This window comes from Girardinichthys multiradiatus, chromosome 15, assembly GCF_021462225.1.
Source record: "Girardinichthys multiradiatus isolate DD_20200921_A chromosome 15, DD_fGirMul_XY1, whole genome shotgun sequence".
Taxonomy (NCBI): domain Eukaryota; kingdom Metazoa; phylum Chordata; class Actinopteri; order Cyprinodontiformes; family Goodeidae; genus Girardinichthys; species Girardinichthys multiradiatus.
This window is the reverse complement of record NC_061808.1, coordinates 37,634,997-37,643,847: the sequence shown is the minus strand read 5'-3', so window position 1 is coordinate 37,643,847 and position 8,851 is coordinate 37,634,997. Positions and strand designations below refer to the sequence as shown.

Below are 8,851 nucleotides of genomic sequence, written 5' to 3'. Positions count from 1 at the left end.
AAACTTCCTTCTTGTTTTATCAGGGTTGATGTGGCACACTGCATAAAGATGTCAATGGGACTGCCTGAAAAACAAGTCACACAGTGTCAAAGACTTCTTTGTCAGGGCAATAGCAAAGCTTTTCAATCACAGTGCTTGGACCATGCAAAACAGCTAATACATGCCATCACTGTTGTGGCCCCTAGTGAGGCAGAGGGTGATGATAGTTCTGGAGTCCTTCTTGAATCAGAGAGATGCAAAAAATTTCTAAAAACTCAGATCACAGAAGACTCCATCATCATTCTAGCTGAAGACACCAATCCTTTTGATGAGATCCAGACTGACCAACGAGACAGGGTATCAAACATATGCGAGGCTAGCAGGTCACCCGCTGCAGCCGATGGGGATAGGGATAACATCCATTTCCTCCCTGATATTGTTCCACACATAAGACTTGCAAGTTGCTTATCACTTTGGAGAGGACTAATGGTCCCCCTCTTCAAAAGCACCCGCCTCACAGCAAGCTCAGCCACTGTTGAAGTAGAATTCAAGAATGTAAAACATGGCTTTTTTAAACGCGAAAACTAGCCCATTCAAGTTGATCGATCTATTTCTCGTCATCTTTCCTTCATTGAAGGAAGTGAAGAATAATGAGGAAACATCTGGATTAGCAAAAGTTACCGAAACAAACTCTGCATCCATGACTACCCACAGTGCTGAAGCCAAGAGAAGAATGGATTCTCACCATTCTGTGGAATCCAATGAAACCAAACAGATGAAGACGTGGTTGAAAACTGTAGGGGACTAATTCTTCCACTCAAAAAAAAAAAAAAAGGAAGAGGACTTCTTGTCTCACTTCCTGCACTGCGTGGCTATATGTAGATCCATGTTTTGGGGCAAAAAGAGTGTAACTGGGACTATTCAAAAATGGAGACCTGCATCATCCTATTAGAGTTGGGAAATCAACAATCTCTGTGCTGAACACGTATGCATTTGATGTGTTTTGTCAGTGCTTCTGCTGTGCTTTCAGCTCAGCATTTCAAAATGTTGTCAGGAACGACAGTGACAACCCCATCTTACAAGGGAAGTACCATTTGTTTCTCCTGACATTTCTGTCCTGATGAACTCTGGCATGGCTCAGCTTGACACTTCAGTGGAAAACGGACTCTTCCTTCCGGAGTCTCCCTGCCTTCGCCCACTACAGAATGAATCAGAATGTCAAGATGAATTCAAAACAGGAGCAAGCACCTCAGGAAAAATGCTCTGTGCTGGAACAGTTACTCACAGCTACAGCATTGGAGAAATAGCATGGGTTGACATTGACCTTGCAAACACAACTCAATTTCCTTTGAGTGAATTTCCCTCCATTGTGGCTCTCCAAGGAAAGACATTCACCTTGAGAGTGAGTCATCGCTTTCAAGGGAAGCTTGACTAAAGATGGTCTGGGACATTACACTGCCGAAGAGCTCTATGTGTGGGAGCTTTATGATGACCTGGCAAATGTAGTGAAGACAGTATCTGAAAAGAAAAAAATACAACCACATGCAGATCTGTAAAATACAAAAAAAGGTTGTAATGTCACTGTTTTTCAGCGAAGAGAACTAAAAGACCTACTGTATGCCCTTTCCTGCGTTGACAACATCCGACAACTTCACACTGACTGAATTGGTGACAAGAAAGTGCTGGAACACAACCAACGCAGAACCAAAACAGTAATCTGCAGCAGGTGAAATTCATTGTCTCCTATTTAGGTTAAGTCGTGTGATCGCCTGAAAGTAAAACATAACACTGACCTGTAAGCAGCACAGAAGAATTAAAGTAAACATTTTGTTGATATATTTGGAAAAATGTCAAAAACGAAAAGTTATCCGAGAGTATTTTGTCATCCAAAATGAACACTTATAACATTTGAGTGACATTCTGGTCCACACTCCGTACCAGTCGGTGACAGTAATGCACCGATTTCTTTGCCAACCATCAATAAACTAAATCAAAAAAAGAAGAAGAAAGCAGCTCAAAAGACAGCTATGATATACTCTTAAAATATAACTTACTCTGTTTCAGCCACTTTTTGTAAAGGACTGCTTTCATCCAGAGGTTCCCATGGCTGAAGTAAAGACACACAACACATTTCACAAAAAAAAAACCAGTTACATAGTTCTACGGAGCTGAAGTAAAAGGTAAATGGTGCTTGTGATCATCGAACAACCAAAACAAGAAGGACAGACCAAATACATTTTAAATTCTACTTACCAGTGTATCAGCAAGATCAAACTCTGAGGATTTTTTAATAACAATCTCTGGGTCAGAGTCAGACAAGTCTGACAAATTTCCAACTGCAAAACATAAAAAAACAATAACAAAAAAAAATTAATTTCTACTAAGTGATAATACTATATTCGTTAAACAATGTTAGGTCATATCCAAATGTATAAACACAGCACTGGTAAAAACGCATGATTCGGCAGATCCCAAAGCTTTCAAGTTTCTAGAAAGTAACTTGACTTGTAGGAGCTAATGTATATATGCATTGACTTGATTGGTTTATGCCAGTGATGCTTACTTGCACAACTTCAAAATTTACATTTGTTGAAGTTTAGGCAATGTGTGCCAAACTCCACACACAAACATCACAGCTTACCTTCTTCAAAGTCCCTTTTCAAGCAGATGAAAACAGTAATCCTTTGATATGACTTGCCAACTTCAGCCTTATAAGCAGCAAGGGTAAAAGGTATTTGTGTCCCAGGGATATTAATGACCTCTGTCCCATCTGGATACAGAAGAAGGAAAGGCCCATCTTTTACATCTTTGTTGAAGTCCTTCATTTTTTTTATCAGCCTGACTGAGCAGAGTTGTGGCAGAGATATTTGGGTCTGTTGTAAGGGAAATAGTGCCTTAGACCACCCTTTTGAATTACCATCAAGCCAACATTTATCTGAAAGAAAAAAGATGTGAAAGACTGAGAAATGTTTAAAAATCATGTCAAAATTTTTCATTTTGCTTTTAATTATTGTTACATTTTCCAACAACAACCAAATGGACCAATTAAATACTAATATCAGTCAAAGCAGAATAATGGAAAACTTTACTTTTAAACCACAGATTTGGATACAAACAGATCATAACAATGGTTGGTAATTTATTAATCAATAGCTGATTTACTATTTTGTCTGATCATGAATTGACAATTTGCTATGACTGGTTAACAAGTATTCTGTACAGCTTTGTGTTTTTGAAATGTTGTGGTTTTTGAAATGTGTTTTTTAATTTGTAGTTGTGTTTTTTGAAATGTGTTTTTTAATTTGTAGTTGTGTTTTTTGATTTGTTGTTGTGCTTAGTTAATGTTATTGTGTTTTTTGAAATGTTGTGTTTTTTAATTTGAAGATGTGTTTTTTTATTTGTTGTTGTGCTTAGTTAATGTTGTTGCATTTTTCAAAATGTTGCCTTTTTTGAAATGTTTTTGCGATTTTTGAAATTTGTTTTTTTAAATGTTTTTGCGTTTTTTGAAATTTGTTTTTTTAAATGTTTTTGCGTTTTTTGAAACGTTGCATTTTTTGACATGTAGTTGTGTTTTATAATTTGTAGTTGTGTTTAGTAACTTGTTGATGTGGTTTGCACTTCAGGGCCACTGTAGAATGGTGAAGTCATCGGCCAAAATTATAATTCATAATATCTCAGAAACGAAAGCAGCACAAATCGAGCACTAACCACTCAATCTATTTGCTGGAATTTTTCACGTGGGTGGGGAGTCAGCTTCACGCAGCTCACCTGATCCTGTGCGCGTGGTTGCGCATGTGCGGTATGCGTATACATAAATAACCACTTTTTGTCTTCTTTCCCGTTAGACTCATTGTCAGGTTAGGTGGCACGGGCAGTGATTATATGGAACACAGTAGAAACTAATCGGATTGTTTTTAAATAAAAATGTGTAGACTGTTATTTTAAGGGCTTAATGCAACTTTTGAACAGACATGAACCCCTTAAGTGTCTTCTTTCGTGAGATTCGGGGCTGTTCTGAAAACATCTGGAGCTTCAGCCCCAGAGGTCCAGGTGACAGGTCTTAACAAAGCACCTGGGTACCACTGTACCACGATTCAGTGTGTCTGAATGGGCATGTGCGAGAGGCATAGAAAACAAGTCATCAGATAACTTAAAAATGCATATAAATTTACCTCATTATAACGTTTTACAAGGTGTTGTTGTTGACCAACAGCAAAAAATCGTTGTCTGTCTCCTTTGTTGAGAGTACGACCACTCTCACCAGCGACTGAATCAAAAGTACAGCAAACTGTGAATGCTTGGTGGAGAAATCGGGTTGGGTGATACCAAGTTTTTGGGAGGAGGAGCGGGGTTACATTACCAGATGTTGATACTATTTTCATGGCAAATGGAAATAAAAGAAAATCAACAAGTTATTCGTGCAGGATATATTTGTAAATCAGAATGGTGTTATTTTATTGGGGGGTTATATTGGATTCTGATTTTGGGCCCCCCCGCTAATTACGCCCTTGCTTCATTTAAAAAAAGGCCTTCCTACAAGAAGGGAGAAAAAAAAGATCCAATCAGAAACTGTGGTACCAGTTGGAGAAAAGCCAGTGGGAGTGGAGAGCATCCACCAAACACAGCGAAACAAAACCTTTAAGACACCCAGATGCTTAGTGAAACAATCAAACTAGGGAAGCACCACAGACAAAAAGGAGAGGACACCGCCACGACACCACCAGCACCACCACCACCGGCCTTCTACAGTAACTGAAAAGGAAATAAAACAATTAATAGGTTTACACACCACAAATCAAATACAACAGAAGAAATGTAGAATTACTAAAGAGGTTATCCTATGGTAACTGTTGAGGTAAAATAATTCCCCCGGATATAATAATACAGCCTCAACACCCCAGTCCGGATGTTTTGAGAAAGAACAGATGAAGAGCAGGAAATTAAGATTAACACAAGTTTAATTTAGTAAATGATATGTCCAATAATTCCCAATGCATATTGAATACAAAAGAAGGATACAGAGAAAAAAATAGTTTACCAAAGGGCCCTCTGGGAGAGACTCGGTCAGCAACACGAGGCTGTATCCCCGAGTGCTCTGTCTTACAATAAATGTTAAAACCTCTTATACCTTTTGCTTCAAAGCTTACTGACTGACCCTCCCCTCCAATAATTATTATGAAGTCTGTGTTGGCGCTGTAAATTAGCCAACCCCATGTGAGTACTTTATTATCTATACCAACAGCCCAACAGCTGACATTTATTGCCTTACTGCCCATACATTCGGCGTTTTACTGCTTACAGCTGCTGGGAACATCTTAAACTGAGATTAACCTTTTCTCCAACCTGATTTCTCCCACTCAGGCTCACAATATATGTTATGTCACTTTTTATGGTTACACATGCGAACAGAACTCATCTATGAAACTAAATTATTTTAATCCTCAACATAACCCAAAAAATATATCTAAATAAAAACAAAACATACCTCAAAAAGAAATGAAAAAAAAAAGTCTAACTAAAGAAATCAAAATCGGGGGTGGAACCCACAATAAACAGATACAAACTCAGTTTAAGGAATAATGCCCAGATCTGTTATATGGCTAATGTTGAGAATTAAAATCATGTACTTTCATGCTATTAGTTTAGTTTGCATGTGGGAACATTAAACTGAGATTTAACATGAGTGAGCCTTCAGGAGGAATCACAGATCACAGCAGGAGTCAGGATGGAACAAGGGTGAAACAGAGGTTAGGAAGTTCTCAACAACTGCAAGCAGTAAATGCTGGCTGTATGGATAATAAAGCAACAACTGCAAGCAGTAAATGCTGGCTGTATGGATAATAAAGCAACAACTGCAAGCAGTAAATGTTGGCTGTATGGACAATAAAGCAATAAATGTTGACTTTTGGGCATGGTATAGCCAAGCTCCCTTGTGGTAACAAGGGAGCTTGGCTGATTTACAGCACCAGACTGCATAAGGGGGAGGCACAGTCAGTAAGCTTTGAAGTCGAGGGTATAAGATGGGCTGGCATTTGTAATGAGGTAGACATCTGGGTAAAGACAGCCATGCTTTGCTGAAACCTGCGATCTCACCGTAAGGCCTTACATAATTTTCTTTCTTTGTGTCATTCTGTATGTATTCATTTTGCATTGGAAATCATTGTACTTATTATCTTCCAAATTAAACTTGTGTTAATCTTAATTTCCTGCTCTTCATCTGTTCTTTCTCACGACATCTGGACTGGGTGAGGTTGAGGCCGCAAGGATATCAGTGATAGCATTATTTTACCTCAACAATTTGGTGCCGTGACCATAACTGTAGGGGATCGCATCATCAGCGGGGACGAAGGTAAGTGGTTTTTACTTGGCGGTTTCCCCGCTGTATGATGTGATGATCTGAGGTGTATTTAAAGGGCCGCGCGGAGGCGGTTCAGAAGAGCGGTTAGGATAAAATCTCTGTGCCCCAGAGCTGGTCGCTGGCCTAGCACCCCTTCTACCAGATGTTGAGTTGCGGATCGTGCTGAGAGTTCTACACTCGGGATTTGGCTCACCCAAAACGTGGATATAGTTTAGTTGGGGACGTTTGGACTTAGGAATGGGTTGGCTCACCCGAGGGTTTGCGCTCACCCCAAACAGGACGCAGTCATAGGAACGGTTTGCCCCGCCGCGGTCGAAAGCGGCCAAAAAGTGTGGCCGTTGAGGTCAGGAGTAATTGGGTTTGACTGCCAATAGCAGAAACTATGTCCCTAATTACACTGGTTTGACAGCACCGCTGGCTCTTTTGGTAAAAAAGCAGAGTATGAGAAATCTTAATGCATCAATGAATTGGAAAACAGACGCGAGGAATCGTTCATTAAATTTAAACCGCTGCTGTAGTTTGCTGCACAATTGCTCTTTTCAGGATTAGTGTCTGCCTTTTTATTTAGATGTTTCTGTAACAACAGTGTTGTTTCAGCAAAAAGGGGGATATAGAGAGGTGATTCAGTATGTTAGCTATATGCTAGACAATATGGAAAAAGACATGTTGATTTGAAACAATGGTTGAGAAGTGGATTTGTGACTGCAGCACAGAAGTCAATCAAACATAAAAATAAAATGAGATTTGTGGCTCGAGCCTTGTTGTTGCCTAAAAAGGTAGCAGGTTATGCACGCAGCTTCAATTTAGTAAGTGTTGAAGGTGAGACCTTTGAACATCTAAACTTGGAAAAAAATCAAACAACATCACAAACAGGGATCTCCCCTTGAGGAACTTACCGTGTGGAAGAGAAAAGGCCCTGATGATAAAAGTTGTGAAGCCACCAAACATGAGAGAACACATTTCGGAAGAGGCACATGGAACATCACATGTAGGTATTTCGCAGGTGCTTATCAATCCAGAACAATGGTGGCACCCATATTTAAAAGATATGATGAACTGTTCCATCTGTGGATAATTTAATCCAAAACTTACGATGCATTCATCTCCAGGTTAGTTTAAAATTACACCCAACCAGGGAAAGAGATACTCTGTGGTCATATATTTAATTAATCATAACATTTCCAGACATGGCTCCTGGAAAAAATAAGGTCTGATAATGGAAATAATTTCAGGAACAAGGATCTACAACAGGTGGAACAAATGTTGGAACTGCAACATGATTTCGGTACAGTATATCATTCTCAGTCACAGGGCAAGGTTGAAAGAATGAACCAAACATTGAAAACAAAATTGGCTAAAATCTGTGCACAGACTAAATTAAATTGGGTGGATGCTTTGCCAGTTGCTTTGATGTTTGTCAGGATGTCTGTTAATTAGTCCACAGATTACACCCCACATGAACTACAGACTGGGACCAGCACAGCGGATACCAGGACAAACAGGTGAATTTGCACAATTATCTTGTAACACTTTCTTTAATGAGTTGCAGACCCTAGCAGCAGAGTTCTCCAGAGGACTTGAGGGAACAAGAGGCCCATTTGGTACCAGGAGTCAACTGGGTGTTGCTTAGGGTCATCAAGCGGAAGTGGCAGGAACCCAGATTCACAGGCCCGTTCCAAGTCCTGGAAAGAACATCTCATGCGGTTCGTCTGAGAAGAAAAGGAGAAACCTGGTATCATTGAAGCCAGTGTGCACCAGCTGAGGAGCTTACAAAGTCACAGGCACCAGAGGTGTCATAAAGGGGCATAATAAATCCCCTGGAGGCTCACCGGTGTGATCGCACTGAGCTGAAGAGGATTTATCCACTCCAGAGACTTTTTCTTTTAATTTTCAAGATTGAAAGAAGAGGATTTATCCACTCCAGAGACTTTTTCTTTTGGTTTTCCAGAGGATTTATCCACTACAAGGAGTCATTATATTCAACTAATCAACAGATAAATTCAGGACTGGGAATCGGAACATATGTGACTCTTGATTTTGATTATGTAATCATTGAATGTAGTGTTTTTCTTTTTTTCCTGTCAATCTTTGGAGCATTGGTTATGCTATTGTTGTTTTATGTACTTAATGTATGACTTTGAATCAACATTCTCGAGTAAATCCCACAGTGTGTGAAGGTTATAAGCTCCTGGGTAAGTGGTATTGATCTGATACAAAGAGTGAAACTGGTGATGCATGGTTGGGATGTTAGTTGTAAATGGAAATGTGGGGGAGGTTTAATAATGACACTTGTGGGAATAATTGTATTCTTAATGTGTGATGTTTTCCAGAGTGGTGAGCACCCCTCCAGTCCCAATTCCCGCAGCCGTCATCATCTACTCCGGAAAATGACTGAAATATCGGATACATGCATTAAAAGACATGGAGGTATTGCATTAGATCATGTAATTGGCTCAGACAACACATTTCAATTTGATCTCTGTTCTGTGTTTACATGTGAGGGCAGTGAGCTAG

At 39.6% G+C, this 8,851-nt stretch overlaps 1 long non-coding RNA gene across 1 annotated transcript; it reads right to left on the bottom strand.

Moving 5' to 3' along the window:
* Positions 1-996: 996 nt before the first annotated feature.
* On the bottom strand, positions 997-2,725 carry LOC124881764. The gene is made up of 6 exons (XR_007041738.1): positions 2,621-2,725; positions 2,233-2,315; positions 2,034-2,086; positions 1,594-1,748; positions 1,265-1,497; positions 997-1,177 (listed from the first exon to the last, which is right to left on the bottom strand). It is a non-coding gene; the product is annotated as an uncharacterized LOC124881764 (long non-coding RNA).
* Between the last annotated feature and the right edge of the window lie 6,126 nt (positions 2,726-8,851).